This window comes from Papilio machaon, chromosome 5 (genome assembly GCF_912999745.1).
Source record: "Papilio machaon chromosome 5, ilPapMach1.1, whole genome shotgun sequence".
NCBI lineage: Eukaryota > Metazoa > Arthropoda > Insecta > Lepidoptera > Papilionidae > Papilio > Papilio machaon.
Genome location: NC_059990.1, coordinates 4,178,118 through 4,193,429, shown reverse-complemented (window position 1 = coordinate 4,193,429; position 15,312 = coordinate 4,178,118). Strand labels below are relative to the sequence as shown.

The 15,312-nt window shown below is 35.3% G+C and overlaps 1 pseudogene; it reads left to right on the top strand.

Moving 5' to 3' along the window:
- The first annotated feature begins 49 nt into the window (after positions 1 to 49).
- On the top strand, positions 50 to 7,401 carry LOC123721021 (annotated as a pseudogene).
- Positions 7,402 to 15,312: the final 7,911 nt, after the last annotated feature.

Here is a 15,312-nt window from a genome sequence, read left to right as displayed (position 1 = left end):
TCTGGTGTACTGAAGTGAATGGTGTCATTTGTCGTTAATATTTGTCGCAATGGTAATGGCAGGTGATTCCGCCAACGAGGGTTACAATACAGTAAAAACATTCCCCGTAATTATGATCATTTCACTTCCAATTTCATTAAAATAACCGGGGATCAGCGTTTTGCATTGTTTTCAATTAATCAATAGCTTTATTGATAATGATAATTGTAACAAGAGGTGATTACGCTCCAGAATGTTCGAAATTTCGATGTTTTAATTTAATTGCCCGTTGTAACTATAATTGGCAGCACGTTTATATCACAATTCTTTCTGTTAAATTGCTTTTAAATTCCTCTCACGATTTTATAGAAATATGGAAGTTATTAATGAAAAGACCGAAACAACCAGTGCCGTTATTAATAAAGCAAAATTACGTTAAAGATACAATAAGTTTTAAAGAATAAACGAAGTTAAAGTTTAATTAACTGTAATTGTGGATACAAATAATCAAACGAAATGGAAACCCAACTCACAGAAAATTTAAATTTCTAGTTTTACAGCCTTTTTTTTCCTTAAATGTTGTAATATATATCATATTTTTTTATAAAATTATAGGAAAATTAAGTAAAATAAACGGTATAACAATTTAAGCAATTACATTAAACGTAAGGATAATCGTGAGACGCGTCTGAGATGCAGGCAGCCACGTGTGGAACGAGGGTCGGAGTGAATTTGCCGCTCCGCCGCGCCCCCTGATGAAGAGACCTCGGCAAAACTAACTACTAATAGTTGCCCGGATAAAGTCTGACAACGAATACTCGAATTTTACAACGATCTGAACAGAATGTTGGTATTCATTAACAAACTAGTGCTAGTAGTGGAAATTAAGTTATAGGTACAAATTATAAGGTATACTTTGTAAGGTAAACGATACTTTGTTTTCTGGGTACGAGCAAGAAAATTAAACATGAAATGTTCAATATTTATTAATTCATTACGAGTATCCATCTTTTTCCATATTCCCTTTTTACAATAGTATGACTCTACTTACTGCTGGACATTATGATAGATGTTTTAAGAACAGTGGAGATATTTGTTCCTTTTCCCTTTTTACTAGAAAATTTCTTTCGTAATCTTCCAACATAAAAATAGTGCTACTAAGGATACGTTTCTTCTATACATAAAAACATAATCCTTAGAACGAGTGTTATAAAACATTTGCTCACAACATTACATATGTAATAAGGGTTAAAGCAGAAAAAATATGCAAATATTAGAAATATTACACACGCAAAACTCGTCCGGAACGAAACGCATAGTAAATCTATGTCCGGTAAACAAGTTTGCGTACGATTCAAATTCTCGCGGCATTCGGCAGAACGTTTCACCTGCCATAGTTTATTACCTATTCAGCGGACTAGCACAAATAAAATTGTATAATGCATAAGCGAATAGCGAATGGCTAGTTTGATTTACGAGGGAGCGGGGCCGCCCGCGCCACGGACCGGTCACGCGCTGAATAACTAACGTAGGGCTATTCAAATGCTATATCCTGCTCCCACTGAATCCTCCGCGTATATTCGTTACTGAATTGAACTGAACATTGCGATTGTGCTGATGAAGCTGATTACTATCGAAGTTTCCGCTAATTTAGAATAAACACTTTAAGTTCATAAGAGCACTTTTTCCCTCCTCTTTCTATTAATTTTTATTTCATTTTCCTAATCCTTTTTTTTTAGTGAATTGTTTTTATAGAGATTTCTTTATACTTGATTTAAAATTAATTTATGTGGTTATTTGTTTCGTGTGAGAGCATTGTTTGAATTACAAATGCCGTAGTATGGTCAAACCTTTCAGTTGACCCTCGGGATGTGGTCACTGAAATACCCTCAAGGACTCTACGACACGCGTTTGCTTTTAGGCGGGGGTTAGGTCCACAGTTTTATATCGGTCACATTAAAAGTAAATCTTTGTCTCTTATAAAAAGACAACTTTATACAAACAATTCTTTCTTTAGGGTTTTTTAAAAGAAAAAAATATTTTAAATATACTAATGCAAATAATATTTAAAAATCTGTAGCTATATTAAAACACCAATAATATACGGTAAAATAAAATTTAAAGGCATTGAGTAAAGAGCTTAAAACTTTGAAAAGATAAGATTCGTATAGAAAGGAAGTGATCGGAAAGTAATGGGGTTAGAAAGAAAGCTAATCAGTTAATGGAGACAGGCAAGGTGCCGGAACGTCTTAAAGATCTTAATCAGGGCCGATCCTGAAAGAATATCTCGTATTTCACACAAACTTACCGCTTCAAACATTTGCCAAAGGTCTCTGTATCGATAAAATGTTCGACGTATTAACTTAATAATTTCACTTTAGGGCTTATGTATTTAAATTATTAGGTTCATAATTGCATTTATGATGTACTTAAAAATAGAAATGTTTGCGAGTTGCGCGCTGGCAGAGTTTCAAAACGAACATAAAAACGTAAGCAATCAGCCAGCCAGATGTTTTTGTCGAGACTATAAACGCGAACAGCGTAAATTGACAATTAACTTCGAATTTTCGATACCTTCAAAATATATGCAGTAAAATTTATTGGTACTAAGATCCAAACAATAACGCCAAAGTGTATAAAACGGGATCGGAAAGTGGTAACAGTTGGCAATGACGGTTCGCGATGACGACTCCAGTATAAGTATTTTGTTTGACTTGCTTTTCTGAGACGAGGAATGACTTTTATAATCAGGTAATCATTGATGTTCCAGCTGCTCGTTTGCCTCCTACTCTTAGTAAAAAAAAAACTGTAGCATTAGACGTCTGTTTTATCAATATTGAAGAATGAGATGTCAATCGATTCATATTCTTTCCAGGAGTGTTATAAGTGAGTCGGGTTTCTTTGTTTCTTAAATTAACCATTATTCCACTATACGATGACATTGAAACTGTTATCCCTAGAGTTCAACAAATTGCTAATGAATGTAGTCAGCGTTAATATATTAGTACGACCGACCCCGGCCACGGGATAATGTTACGTACATTCGTAGGACAGCCGCGGTATTGCGTTTTGAGTGTTATCTTCATTTTACGCCGTCGTATTACACCGTCCCTTTTAAACGACATTGTAAAAGTTAAGTTTATTTGCCACTTATTTTTCTTCTCAATCAGAGTTTTCGTTTCGTTTTGTTCTTCTTTATGACGTTGTGAACAGTTAGTGTAATTATTGTTTGATAGTGATCATTTCTTGTAGGGCAAAATTCTAGGATTAAATAAGATTTGCTGTGCTTTGGTTTATAAAATATGTTTTGATAGAGAAAATCTATGTTTTAAGGTGAACGTATATCTAATAACAAGGCAACGTAAATCGTCAAAATTGATAAGGCAAAGTTGTATGGTTGCGTCGCGAGAATCGCGTTGTGTGTGTTCGTCGTTAGTACAGGAATAGCGACTACATTTCAACTGTATAGATTTGTTCCGCCATGTTGAAAATCGCAGAAAATTTTCTCAACAGGTTGCGAGTGACTATCTTTGACGATGATAGATAGAAATGTTGGCAACGAGCGCTACTCGTATGTGCGAACCTCTATTACATTGTATGACTGAACTCGCGACGCATCGAAGATTTACGTAGCCTTGTGTACGAAGGGCCTAAATATTCACAAATCTATATAAAAAGAAATCTCAAATTTATAAAGAGTAATAAGAGTAGTAAGAGCATAAGTTTTTATATGTAAGTTTGCCTTTGCCGAGCTTTAATCACTCCATCACGTACCGGAATCTCATATATGAATACGTTTTACAAAAAAGCATTTATACCCCAGTTGCACATTGCCATAAGCAGATGGTAACTCATTCCGCAAAAAAAGAAAACATCTTACTAACGATACTCCAAGGAAGATACAAATACTGTAAGAAATATTTATGGGGGTTTTTCGGAATAGAATCCCCGAGGATAGCGGGACGCGACGGTTTGCCCTGTGAAAAAAGAAAATAAAGAAAAACACGTCTCAAATCCCCGACCACGCATAATTCTTAATACTGGGATTACAGAATAGCTTCTTAAAGCTTTGGCGCTAAAATAAAAGATAACAAGCAATTAGAGTTGCCCTTCGAAAAATAACGAGCTAAAGAAATTTGATTTCTGCATATTACAAAGGATTAAACGTCGGGGGCGTCCTGAAGTGTTTATTTTTAGTATAATTCTAGCTATTTGTATTCATTTTATTTAATTAAGGTATATATTAAGTACAAAATGTACTCATATGAAATGCAAGCTCTTTTGTATTGTAGTAAAACTAACTTTAAAGTAAGGTTGTCACCGCTTTTTGCTCACCTGTACGTTGTATTTGCTTCGGCCATGGTATGCATTAGTAAAGTCTGTTATGAATAATGACAAGACCTTCGCCTTTGGCTTAGGAATATAGCGTTATAACACGCGACATTAGGTTCTACATAATATTTGAAATATAACATTATATACTCACGTCTTCATGTTTCTTCACCGTTGATTCTGTTAGTAAAGATTGTAAAGTGTGTTGAGGTTAGTTTTTCTCTAGGTATGACTCCGGTCTTTTATTGTTTTTCTCATTGAGGAAATCCTATCTGGTCATTCGTGTTTAGTTTGAAATCGGCTATAGTCTAAATAGTTTGTTTATGTATAACTACATCCAGTAATAGACAATATTTGGTCGATGATGATGTTTTCTTGGTTTATTAAACCTTGTGTGCCGACCCCACGTGAGTGCGATAAGGCCAGGGAGATGATCATGTTTTCTTGGTACTTGGTGATAATGAACGTAATGGCGAAATCACCAATAAAATTTATTATAAAGGGTATTCAGACTAATTAAAGTAGAAATTTAGTTTATTTTTCGTTCAATTCTCTTATTATAAATCGTTGCAAATAAACTTAAACAAGTAGGGTTTTAAAAATACTCGTACAAATCAGCACATGGTATTAATTAATGAATGGATCCTCTGAGAGGAATCACGAAGGGCTTGGCTTAATTAATTAATGGCCATTCATCCCTCTCGGTTAGTTTAATATGATGAGTTTTAAGGCAGCTCTGAGAGTTAGCACGTCTCTAATACGGAGATGAGTGATACTTGAAATTTATCTACTGCATGATTACTCTCTTAAATATTTCCTGACTGTGTGTTTAAGCTATTTAATATAATGATACATTTTTAGAAACAGGTCTAAGGTATCACGTAGACTTCCACACTTCAAGCATCTTATAAAAACATGCCGTATCTCGAATTAGTTTAAAGTGATTGTTTAATCACTTCTTAAAAGATTGTTTATTTGCGTCACAAATCAGTTTATTTTTGTACTTGATCAATATAACTTATTTAAGTACGCCAATTATGTTTATAACTTTTTTAACATTAAAACGATTGATCTTTACTAAACGTGAAATAAAATTGCAAGTGGTACTTTGACATAATATTATGTCAGAAATCTGGCATTAGCCAGTGTTGATAGACTCGAAATTCGTTGAAGAAAAAAACAAACAGTCAATCTTTGCAGTTATTTAAACAATGGTGTAGAGAACAATGCAAAAATTAATTTCATTTTACGCTACGAATTTCGGGAACGAAACAATTGGCCGTAGTTTAAATATTGCTTAGGTGCTCTCTGTTGTAGAGGGCGGAAGCGTAAAAATTTTTAGCTTTTTACAACGATTTTTTTGTTGTGCTTACTTCTAAAACAAAGCGTAATGACCCGAAAGCCACGCGTTTGTTCACGAACAATCCGAATGAGCCATTTTTCATCTCGAACAATTGAGGGCGGGGTCGCTACACAATTGGCAGAGTATTTTGTCAAGTGTTTGTCGTACGACTAGCATTTTGGTGAGTACTACACGCTGAGTGCACTCCACACGTCCACTGCCGGAGCTACGTAGAGCGGTTAGAGCATATTGTGGAACGTATGTCGGACGGGATCAGCAAAGTCTTATACCTGCCTCTATTGTTCGATACCAACATGTTGACTGTTTTATTTTCTTAGAATTATTGGATTTCTATAAATGTTGCGAATATTAAATATGTTTTATTCATTTATATTAAAAAATATCAAACTATCAAACGCCTGCGACTTCATCCGCGCGGAATTCAAAACTTAGTAGCCTATGTGTTCTTCAATACTATGTACTACATCCATGCCAAACTGCATTGAGATCCGTTTTGCCATTCTGGAGATACCTTCTAAAAACATACATCCATCGATACATCCAATGATAAGGTGTACGCACACAGTAGTAAAGAAGCGAGCAACCGTATTCCGTGTGTCCAACGAGGTCATTTTCCATCCTCGCTATTACATGGACCTCGTTCGTGCTGCGATAGACGACTGGCCGCGCAGATTGAAGGACTGTATTCAAAATCACGGAGGTCATTTTGAATTAAAATTAGTGTCATAAGAATCTACGTTTTGTTAAGTTCATTTTGGTATATAAATGGTCACATAATGAATAAATTTGTTTCAATTATTTTATATTAAGGGGAATAAGATAAATTTGATGGTTCACACTAACATCTAGGCACTAACAATACATATATGTTTTGCAATAAAAAAAGACCAAGACCAACAAAGCCTTGCCCTTTGTTCTTTAACAGAACAGAACAGAACTGTTCTTTAACAGAACAGAACGGAACGGAACGGAACGGAACGGAACGGAACGGAACGGAACGGAACAGAACAGAACAGAACAGAGAAGAGAAGTAAGAAGAGAAGACAGAATAGAAGACAGAAGAGAAGACAGAAGAGAAGACAGAACAGAACAACACAGAAGCGAAGAGAAGACAGAACGGAACAACACAGAAGCGAAGAGAAGACAGAAGAAAAGACAGAAGAGAAGACAGAACAGAACAACACAGAAGCGAAGAGAAGACAGAAGAGAAGAGAAGACAGAAGAGAAGACAGATCAGAACAAGACAGAAGCGAAGAGAAGACAGAAGAGAAGACAGAACAGAACAAGACAGAAGCGAAGAGAAGACAGAAGAGAAGACAGAACAGAACAAGACAGAAGCGAAGAGAAGACAGAAGAGAAGAGAAGACAGAAGAGAAGAGAAGACAGAAGAGAAGACAGAAAAGAAGACAGAAGAGAAGCCAGAAGAGAAGACAGAAGAGAAGACAGAACAGAACAACACAGAAGCGAAGAGAAGACAGAATAGATACAGATGAGAAAACAGAAGAGAAGACAGAAGAGAAGACAGAATAGAAGACAGAAGAGAAGACAGAAGAGAAGACAGAAGAGAAGACAGAAGAGAAGACAGAAGAGAAGACAGAAGAGAAGACAGAAGAGAAGACAGAAGATGAGACAGAAGAGAAGACAGAAGAGAAGACAGAAGAGTAGACAGAAGAGAAGACAGAACAGAACAAGACAGAAGCGAAGAGAAGACAGAAGAGAATGAGTAAAAAAAGCCTCTTTGTGAATTGCGTTCGACACCGAATTCCTAAGGCTCTTTCTATTAGTATATGCGGTGACATTCTAGGTTGGATTTTTACGCTCGTCTTAACGCCGAATTTCGAATTTGTCGTATTTTACGTACAGGCGCGTGTTTGTCAAAAACATTGATCGTTATCGTATTGAATCTAAATACCAGTTCATCGATTTCCATTGTGTGTACTTCATCTATGTCACTGATCTCACGTAGGACGTCGGAGCACAATATATCTCAATCAACAGTATGTAATGATCGTCTAATAACACACTGTAATTTCTCTATTGCGCTTTATTTTCAGTTCTGAAAACATAACTGCGTGGTCACTAAGTGAAGGATTATATGTATGACTACTATATTATCGTGTACTGTTGGTGTATCAGTTATGACTAAGTCTATGAGAGTGATTATACGTGTTGGTTCTTCTACTAATTGATGCAGGTTTCGTTGTTTTAACAGGGTTAAAAATTTGATTGTATTGGCTTTACTAGGTTGTGATATGTCCACATTAAAATCTGTTATAACAATGTGTTCACAATGTGCAAAACTATACATTGCTTCGCTTAAAGCATCCAAGGAGTTGTCGATTGTAAGTGCCGTTTCTGCACACTGTACCTATTGCTACTTTGATTCCACCTAGTACTGATACCTCGAGCCACATCTGTTCCAGATCCGAAGTCGGGTAAGAACAGATACGCATATTCAAATCAGAGCTAACATAGAACCCTACTCCTCCTCCACAACGGCCAGTGCGCCTCGGGGTATATCTAAAGTGGAAGTTGGGAATGACTGAAATATGTTTTTCTTCACCGTCTTGAATCCAAGTTTCGCTTAAAGCTAGTATATCTGGTTTATGTTCATGCATGCATTCAATAGTTTGTATAGTTATATTCGAGGATCAAACATGAAAACCAAATCAGTTTTAACAACGAGTAAGATAGCGCCAGCCAAAATTATATTATATATTTAAATTTCAATCAGACCTCAAAACATCAAATACCAAAATAGAATTCTTCAGACTAAGAGTTTTGTAGCCCATAAACCTAATATAAAAGAAGATTAGGAGCTTGCCGACGTTTTTTTTGCGTTCACCTGCGCCTCGTAAATATTTTCCGCGACCATAAAATGCATTAGTAAAGTCTGCTATGAATAATGCCATACCCTTACTTTTCACTGCGCAATATAGTACTGTGAGTTGCTGGGTACTGAATAATGACTATATCAGTTCTTAAATAAAATAATTTTCATGACGAAACCACGAGTTTATGTTGTAAATGGATCATTTACTGGCGTCCATAGTATGTATGCGCGTATGATTGAGGAAGAAGCAAGGTATGCTAACATCTTGCCAAATAGAAATCAATATTTCGTCCTACCTTTTTGAGTTACATATTACTACATATTATGAGGATATATGTATATTTTTTTTTATAAGACGACGTGAGCGATGAAGAAAAGGTGTTTTCACTTCTTAAACGTGTGATACGTTATAAACAAGTCGTTGAAAGGAGATCACATTACATTAAGCCACGTGACGTAATGTCTTCCTCAAACAATTTGTCTTTAGCGACGACGCCGATATCCCCTAAGTCACGGCTTGTTTTCTTCCAATCACGTCGTTTAGCCGACACCCGGCGTGTTTACCAGTCGCTTTACGAGCTATCTAATTGCCCCCATTGCTACAAGAACACCCCACTTTTATTGGGCACACAAAATTAAAAAGAAAAAACTGAAAATTATTAGTTTTATGTCTTAACTCTAGCATTGTAATTCACATATTTTAATGTTAATGTACACAAACAAATTTTACACATTTCATTCCTTTTTTTTTAATATTGATAATTTCTAGAGATCGTATTAAATAGGTGAATACTCATTTAAACTTATGACTTTTATGTTGGCCAACCATTAGATTACGTAGTAGCTGTAAGAAGCTAACTTAACGTAATAAGGAGTAATGATTGCACCTTTATCTTACTTATCAAATAATACGGCGAATTTCTTTAGGCGTTTAATAAGGCAAAGGTAATTTGTTACTTAGGTAAACTCATTTACGCGATAATTATGTGATCTCATTTGAGGGGCACGTAGGTCATCTCTCACACGGCAGGCACTATTACGTTAATGGCAACATAGAGTGATGACTGCACGCTTTCCTTGCGTAATAATCACCGACTTTATTTACCTTGGACTATTAATATTTTTCTTATGGACTCAGCTCACTCAGCTAGAGTGAATGTAAAAAACTAAATATATTTTATTACAATACAATTTATTGTGCAGAAAGTTCATAACTCAAAAAATTTAAAAAACGCTTCTGGGCGTTTCCTGGATTGATTCTTATAAATATAGTTCCTAGATGACATTGAATGTGGATGGCTATAAAGGTAGAGGAAGACCGAAGAATGTATGCACAGATTGTGTGAAAGAGGATATGTGTAAGAAGGGAGTGCGTAGATTCAATAATAAATTACACTACAGTACATTCATTTTTTTTTTGCTTTTACTTGATTAATATGACCAAATATAGTAAGGAGTATGACATTTATAATTCCAACACAATATCTGATCCGACTTAGTTCCAATTAGAGTGATTCGATTGTGCGCCAGTTTCTATATTTCGAATACTTTGCTTTGAATTCGAACCAAATGCGATTAGTTCAAAACTTGCACGTTTTGGAAACAGGTGAGATTGGTTTTTCATACTGTATGTATTTATTTAAACCTAACGATTCTTTTTTATTATTGTAATATTAGTATATTGTCTTTTAATTTGTCAAATATTTTCTATCTATGCCTTTAATTTTTTTGTTTTAGTTAAAAAAGAAGGCATCGGTTGGACATGACAGCTCAATCAAGTAGTTAAATGGATCTTAAAGAATAACCAGTTAATCTTCATTTCACTTTACAAATAAATAAACTACATCAGAAATCTAAATCTCGTAAGTAAATTGGAGACCCATACCAAAAAATTGTCATGAAAGATAAATATATAACAGACATTTATTTAAATCACTTACGTCTGAATCGTCTATCATTTCGGGGTCAAGTGCTCGCACATTGTCCCGTAATACGGACAAATTTAGGCATTCACATGAATATATTTGTGCTTACCGAAAATATGTTGAAATGGAAACTATTCGGGACGGGATTTTTTGTCTAACATTTACCAAACAATTTGCTGGTGTAAATTGCTAACAAATGCTGATGAATTGTGCAAAAACCACACAAAGTGACAGCTATTAAAACGTTCTTCGCAAAAAAAAAACGAATTGGGCATATTTCATCTACAACAAAAAGCTTTCTCTGAAACGCCACGAGATATTACAAAATAATTGAAATGGAAGACAAATTAATCGTTTCGTATTTAGTGTTTTGTGTCTGTATCAATCAAATGTTTGTATCAAATTCTGTAGCATAGAAAAGACGTATGAAAAGGTCTCTGGAGGGATGCAATGCGATTGTTGAATGTTCGCAAATGGCCGCCGTCTCGGCGCCGCAGCACTGGGACCCACGTTACTTGTGTCTGCGTTCAGAGATGCTCACATCGTTCATGGAGAGAAATGTACTCAATGTTTTCATTCTTGCCAGTATGGCTCTGATTGAATTTTTGTGTACATATTTCTAACCTTAAAATGAGTACATTACATGTCTTATGTGTACACGAGTACATTGATATTATATTTTATCACGTTATATATAAGCTTGTCGGTGAAATACTATCGAGAACTATAAGTTCCATTATCTGCTTCGAACCTGAATTCTTAACTGCGACTTAATAGATCTGTAAACGCACCATAGTATGGCTCGGTATGATGAGTACAAAATCAATGTTGGACCTACTAATGTCGCATTCTTAATGTTTTAAATTTTCACATAAGTTTGAATATCTAGTGTTGAGAAGCAACATTTGGTCGAGAGTGATCTGTTACCCGCACGGTCGATATATTATTCTTACTCTTTACTGTGAGTTTTCGTTACTCATCCACTAACCTGACCGAGCCTGTCCATTTAACTTGAATAATGATGTGCGAGTAAAAAGGGATCAGTGAAGCGAACCGGTAAAATACCCAGAGTACCGCACAATCTCCCGGACGGCCGGTGCGGGCCCGGCCTTCCGGACTACTTCAAATACTAATGTCGGTCACCTTAAGTCTCTATTTGAATATCGATTACAATTACAATTACAATTACAATTACAATTACAATTTTATTGGTAATATATAAATTACAGGTCATACAAGTAAAAGCTATAATATCTACCTATTTTATAAAGCAAAATCTCACTACTCAAATATTTTGAATAACAATGAGCACACAATTACTATATATATATATATATATATATATATATATATATATATATATATATATATATATATATATATATATATATGCATAATTTTAGACAAAATATTCTTCGTAGCTATACAGCGCTTTCTGAATAAGCCATGATTTTAGTTTATTTTTAAAAGACGCGAGGCTGGTAGCCGCTGTGACGTGCTCCGGCAGGCGGTTGTAGACAGCAGGCCCCATGACGTGAGTCGACTTCTCCGTCTTAGCCAGTCGATGCGCCACTGGAGCTAGCTTGTCCGCGCCGCGAGTATTCATACTGCTGCTACCGGATTCCTTTTGCGTTTTGAAGTCGCGTAGCGTTTGACGGGTGAACATCGCCACCTGGAAAATAACTAACGACGGCAATGTTAAGATCTTGTTTGAAATAAAAAACGGTTTTGCCGAAGTCGTCTGCGGTACCCTAGCGATCGCCCTAACCGCGCGTTTTTGCATTCGGAATGCCCGTTCCCTGTCGGCCGCGCGCCCCCACAGCTCGGTGCCGTACTGCAGCAGCGAGTGTACGGTCGCGAAATAGCAGGTGCGGACGACATCAGCGGGGACGACTCGCGAGAGCCGGTGCAATGCGAAGCACGCGGCGCCTAGTTTAGCGCATAACTTGTCTAAGTGCGAGCCCCACGTGAGACCGCGGTCAATCTCGAAACCTAAAAATGACGTACAGCTGACTTGTTTGATACTAGTACTACCGATTGAGACCGAAAGCTCCTGGCATGTACTTCCTGGTATTCCAAAGTGTACGAAGTGTGTTTTTTTAAGATTCAATACGAGGCCGTTAATCATTTTGCTCACTTGTTATCTATTTTTAATTTGGCTATAGAAATCTATTTGTGTTCCTATTTTATTATTAGTCGTGTTGTTGTCCTCATTTCCGGTGTATGCTTGGGTATTGCAGAATTATCAATGGATACGGTTGCTTTATTGACTTTGATTATATAAGCTGCTCTTCATAGCGGTGTGACACATTTGGATTCCTGACGAGTACAGCGACAACACCTGTTTCGCAGATGGTTAAATTGCGTTGCTATTATAAATTATAGTCCAGTGTAGTGAGTACAATATAGTTTAAACTCAAATTATATAGTAATATTGTTTTGTTATAGAATAGTCAGTGAGCAAATTTCTTGTTTAATGCTATATGCCAAATAAACCCGTCTCCAATTGTGTAGTAATTAGATGGATCGTAAAGCAACTTGTAAACACGCTGGGTGTTGGACAAACGACGTAATTGGAACAAAACAAGTTCCTTGGTAAAAAGAATTTGCCTTTGAGCTGCCCTGATCTGTTTTAACTACTTATTCGGAGACATGTTAAGATTTATTAATGAAAAGAAAAAGGGGTAAAGGGGTAATAGCATTCGTGTAATTATTGAATTTTAATATTTTCGTAAATCTTATGAACTCTGTCAATTAAATAAAAATGTAATATGATCTCCAGGGATAGCAAAAAGCTTTCAAAACCTTATAGGTCTAGGAGCTTAATTTACAACGACCCCATAAAGAAAACGAAAAAAATCAAAGAAATAAAAATTTATTGGGAATCTCGTGCTTTAGAAATATTGGAGGAATGATATTGAGGAAGTGACGACATTGTTATTATCGCCTCGCTTCTGTTTGAGCTCTGAAAGAATCTTTTTCCGCCTTCGAATGTCGGCCAGTAAAATCTCTGTTATGATTTCCTTCGACAATTTACGTCTTTCATTTATTCATCTAATTTAACGCTCTGCTATTTTAACAAAAAAATTGTTAAGCTATCATGATGGTTACACTTTTCAAAGTGTTATATCCATAGGTGGGCACAGTTAATCAAAAAGTTAACTTCGTTAATCGTTAATTCGTTAAATAAAAATTTAACTTCGTTAATCGTTAAAGCGTTTAATTTAAGAAAATTTAACGCAAGTTAAAGTTAACAGTTAAAGTTAATTTTGGTTTATATTACGAATATAGGGCGCAAGCGGGAAATGGCCATACGAATAATCTCCGAATCATATGGACTGATTTTGTCAAGACTTTCTATAGAACTTAGGCTATTTTTTTACTGCGCTTACGAAATCTCGGGCGAGCGCTAATCCTATCTATAGTTTAGTTATATAATATACTCAAATAAAATGTTGACGATTGGGGTGATGTACTACTGCCTGTACGATATTAATGACATAGCATGCACTAGTTACACACACTTATATACTTCACTGACAATGATGGACAATTGACCTTTTCAGTCATTTTTTTATCGACCATCCAACTTCACGGAATTAGAGAACTAACTAAATTTAGACAACACAAGTTTTCTATTAAACAGTGAGACATACTCGTATTATGGTAATATTCAAAAGAATATCAATCTCAAATAAAATGCAGTAAGAAGAGACATAAACGTAAGTATGTTTAATACATCTCAAATATAAAATGTCACCTATTTACTTCGGCCGACACCGACTGCGAAATAACAATAATTATACAATAAATGTTACAAGAAAGAAGAGAACTTTCTTTAGAGTTTAGAGGGTTTTCATGACATTATTTTGTTACTTTTCAGTGCTTTTTGTTTGAGATTGTTTTTTATGTTATTGTAAAGGTCACTTGTGCCGACGACATTTCATATATTAATTTTAGTATAACACAATTTAACATTATTTCACTAACATAATTATTTTATCTTTTTCCTCATTCTTTCTCGTTTTATCGTATACTTTTTTTTTGTAAACAAACAAATTATCTTCGCTATTGTCTTTGTGCAGCGCACGTGCATCCCCGACCATTAGAAGGGTTGGGGCCATAAATCCATCGAGTTCGTTATCGCATTCTGTGTGCGGGCTGTCCACTTAATCCTTTGTTCATATTTTTAAAATGCAAAATTATTTTTCGTTGACTATGAAGAAGCCCCAAAAAAAACAAACGACGGTAATAAACACCTTAATCCCTTTTGTTTTTGAGGAATGTTTATTGCGTGCACATTTCGTCTTTCGTGTTTTTAAATTTATTTTTCATTGTTTGTTTCTTATCTACGCAATGACAAAAAAATCCTATTTGTACGCTTTTTCAAATGAACCATAAACGATTTTTTTTTATATTTTTTGCTGTCTTTAAACTTCAATATTAAAATAAACATATTCGTCGCCAACAAAGTTTAGTTGTAATTTAGTTACGACGTTGAAGAGTTATGCACACTTGATTATTTTGATTGCAATTCAACGCAGTGTTTATCTATATATATATAAGTGTACAATTATTGTATTTAGAATAAAGTACTTTCGTACCTTATGTTGGTTTTATAACAAAATCATGTTCTAAAAAAAAGTGATGTTAAATAAATGAAAACCAGTTTTAATGTGAATAAAATGTAATATAGACTTTTCGAGATATTTGTGTAAATGTGAAATAATTAAAAAACTTTGAAGGTGTCTAGCGCCTAAACTTCGCAATATTTGATAGAGGTAAGTTTGGTTAAATCGTAACTATTTTCTAACAAGGATTCTGCGGTACTCTTTTGATCACGTCTTTCCCGGCCGCTTGGTGTATTGTATAACATGCAT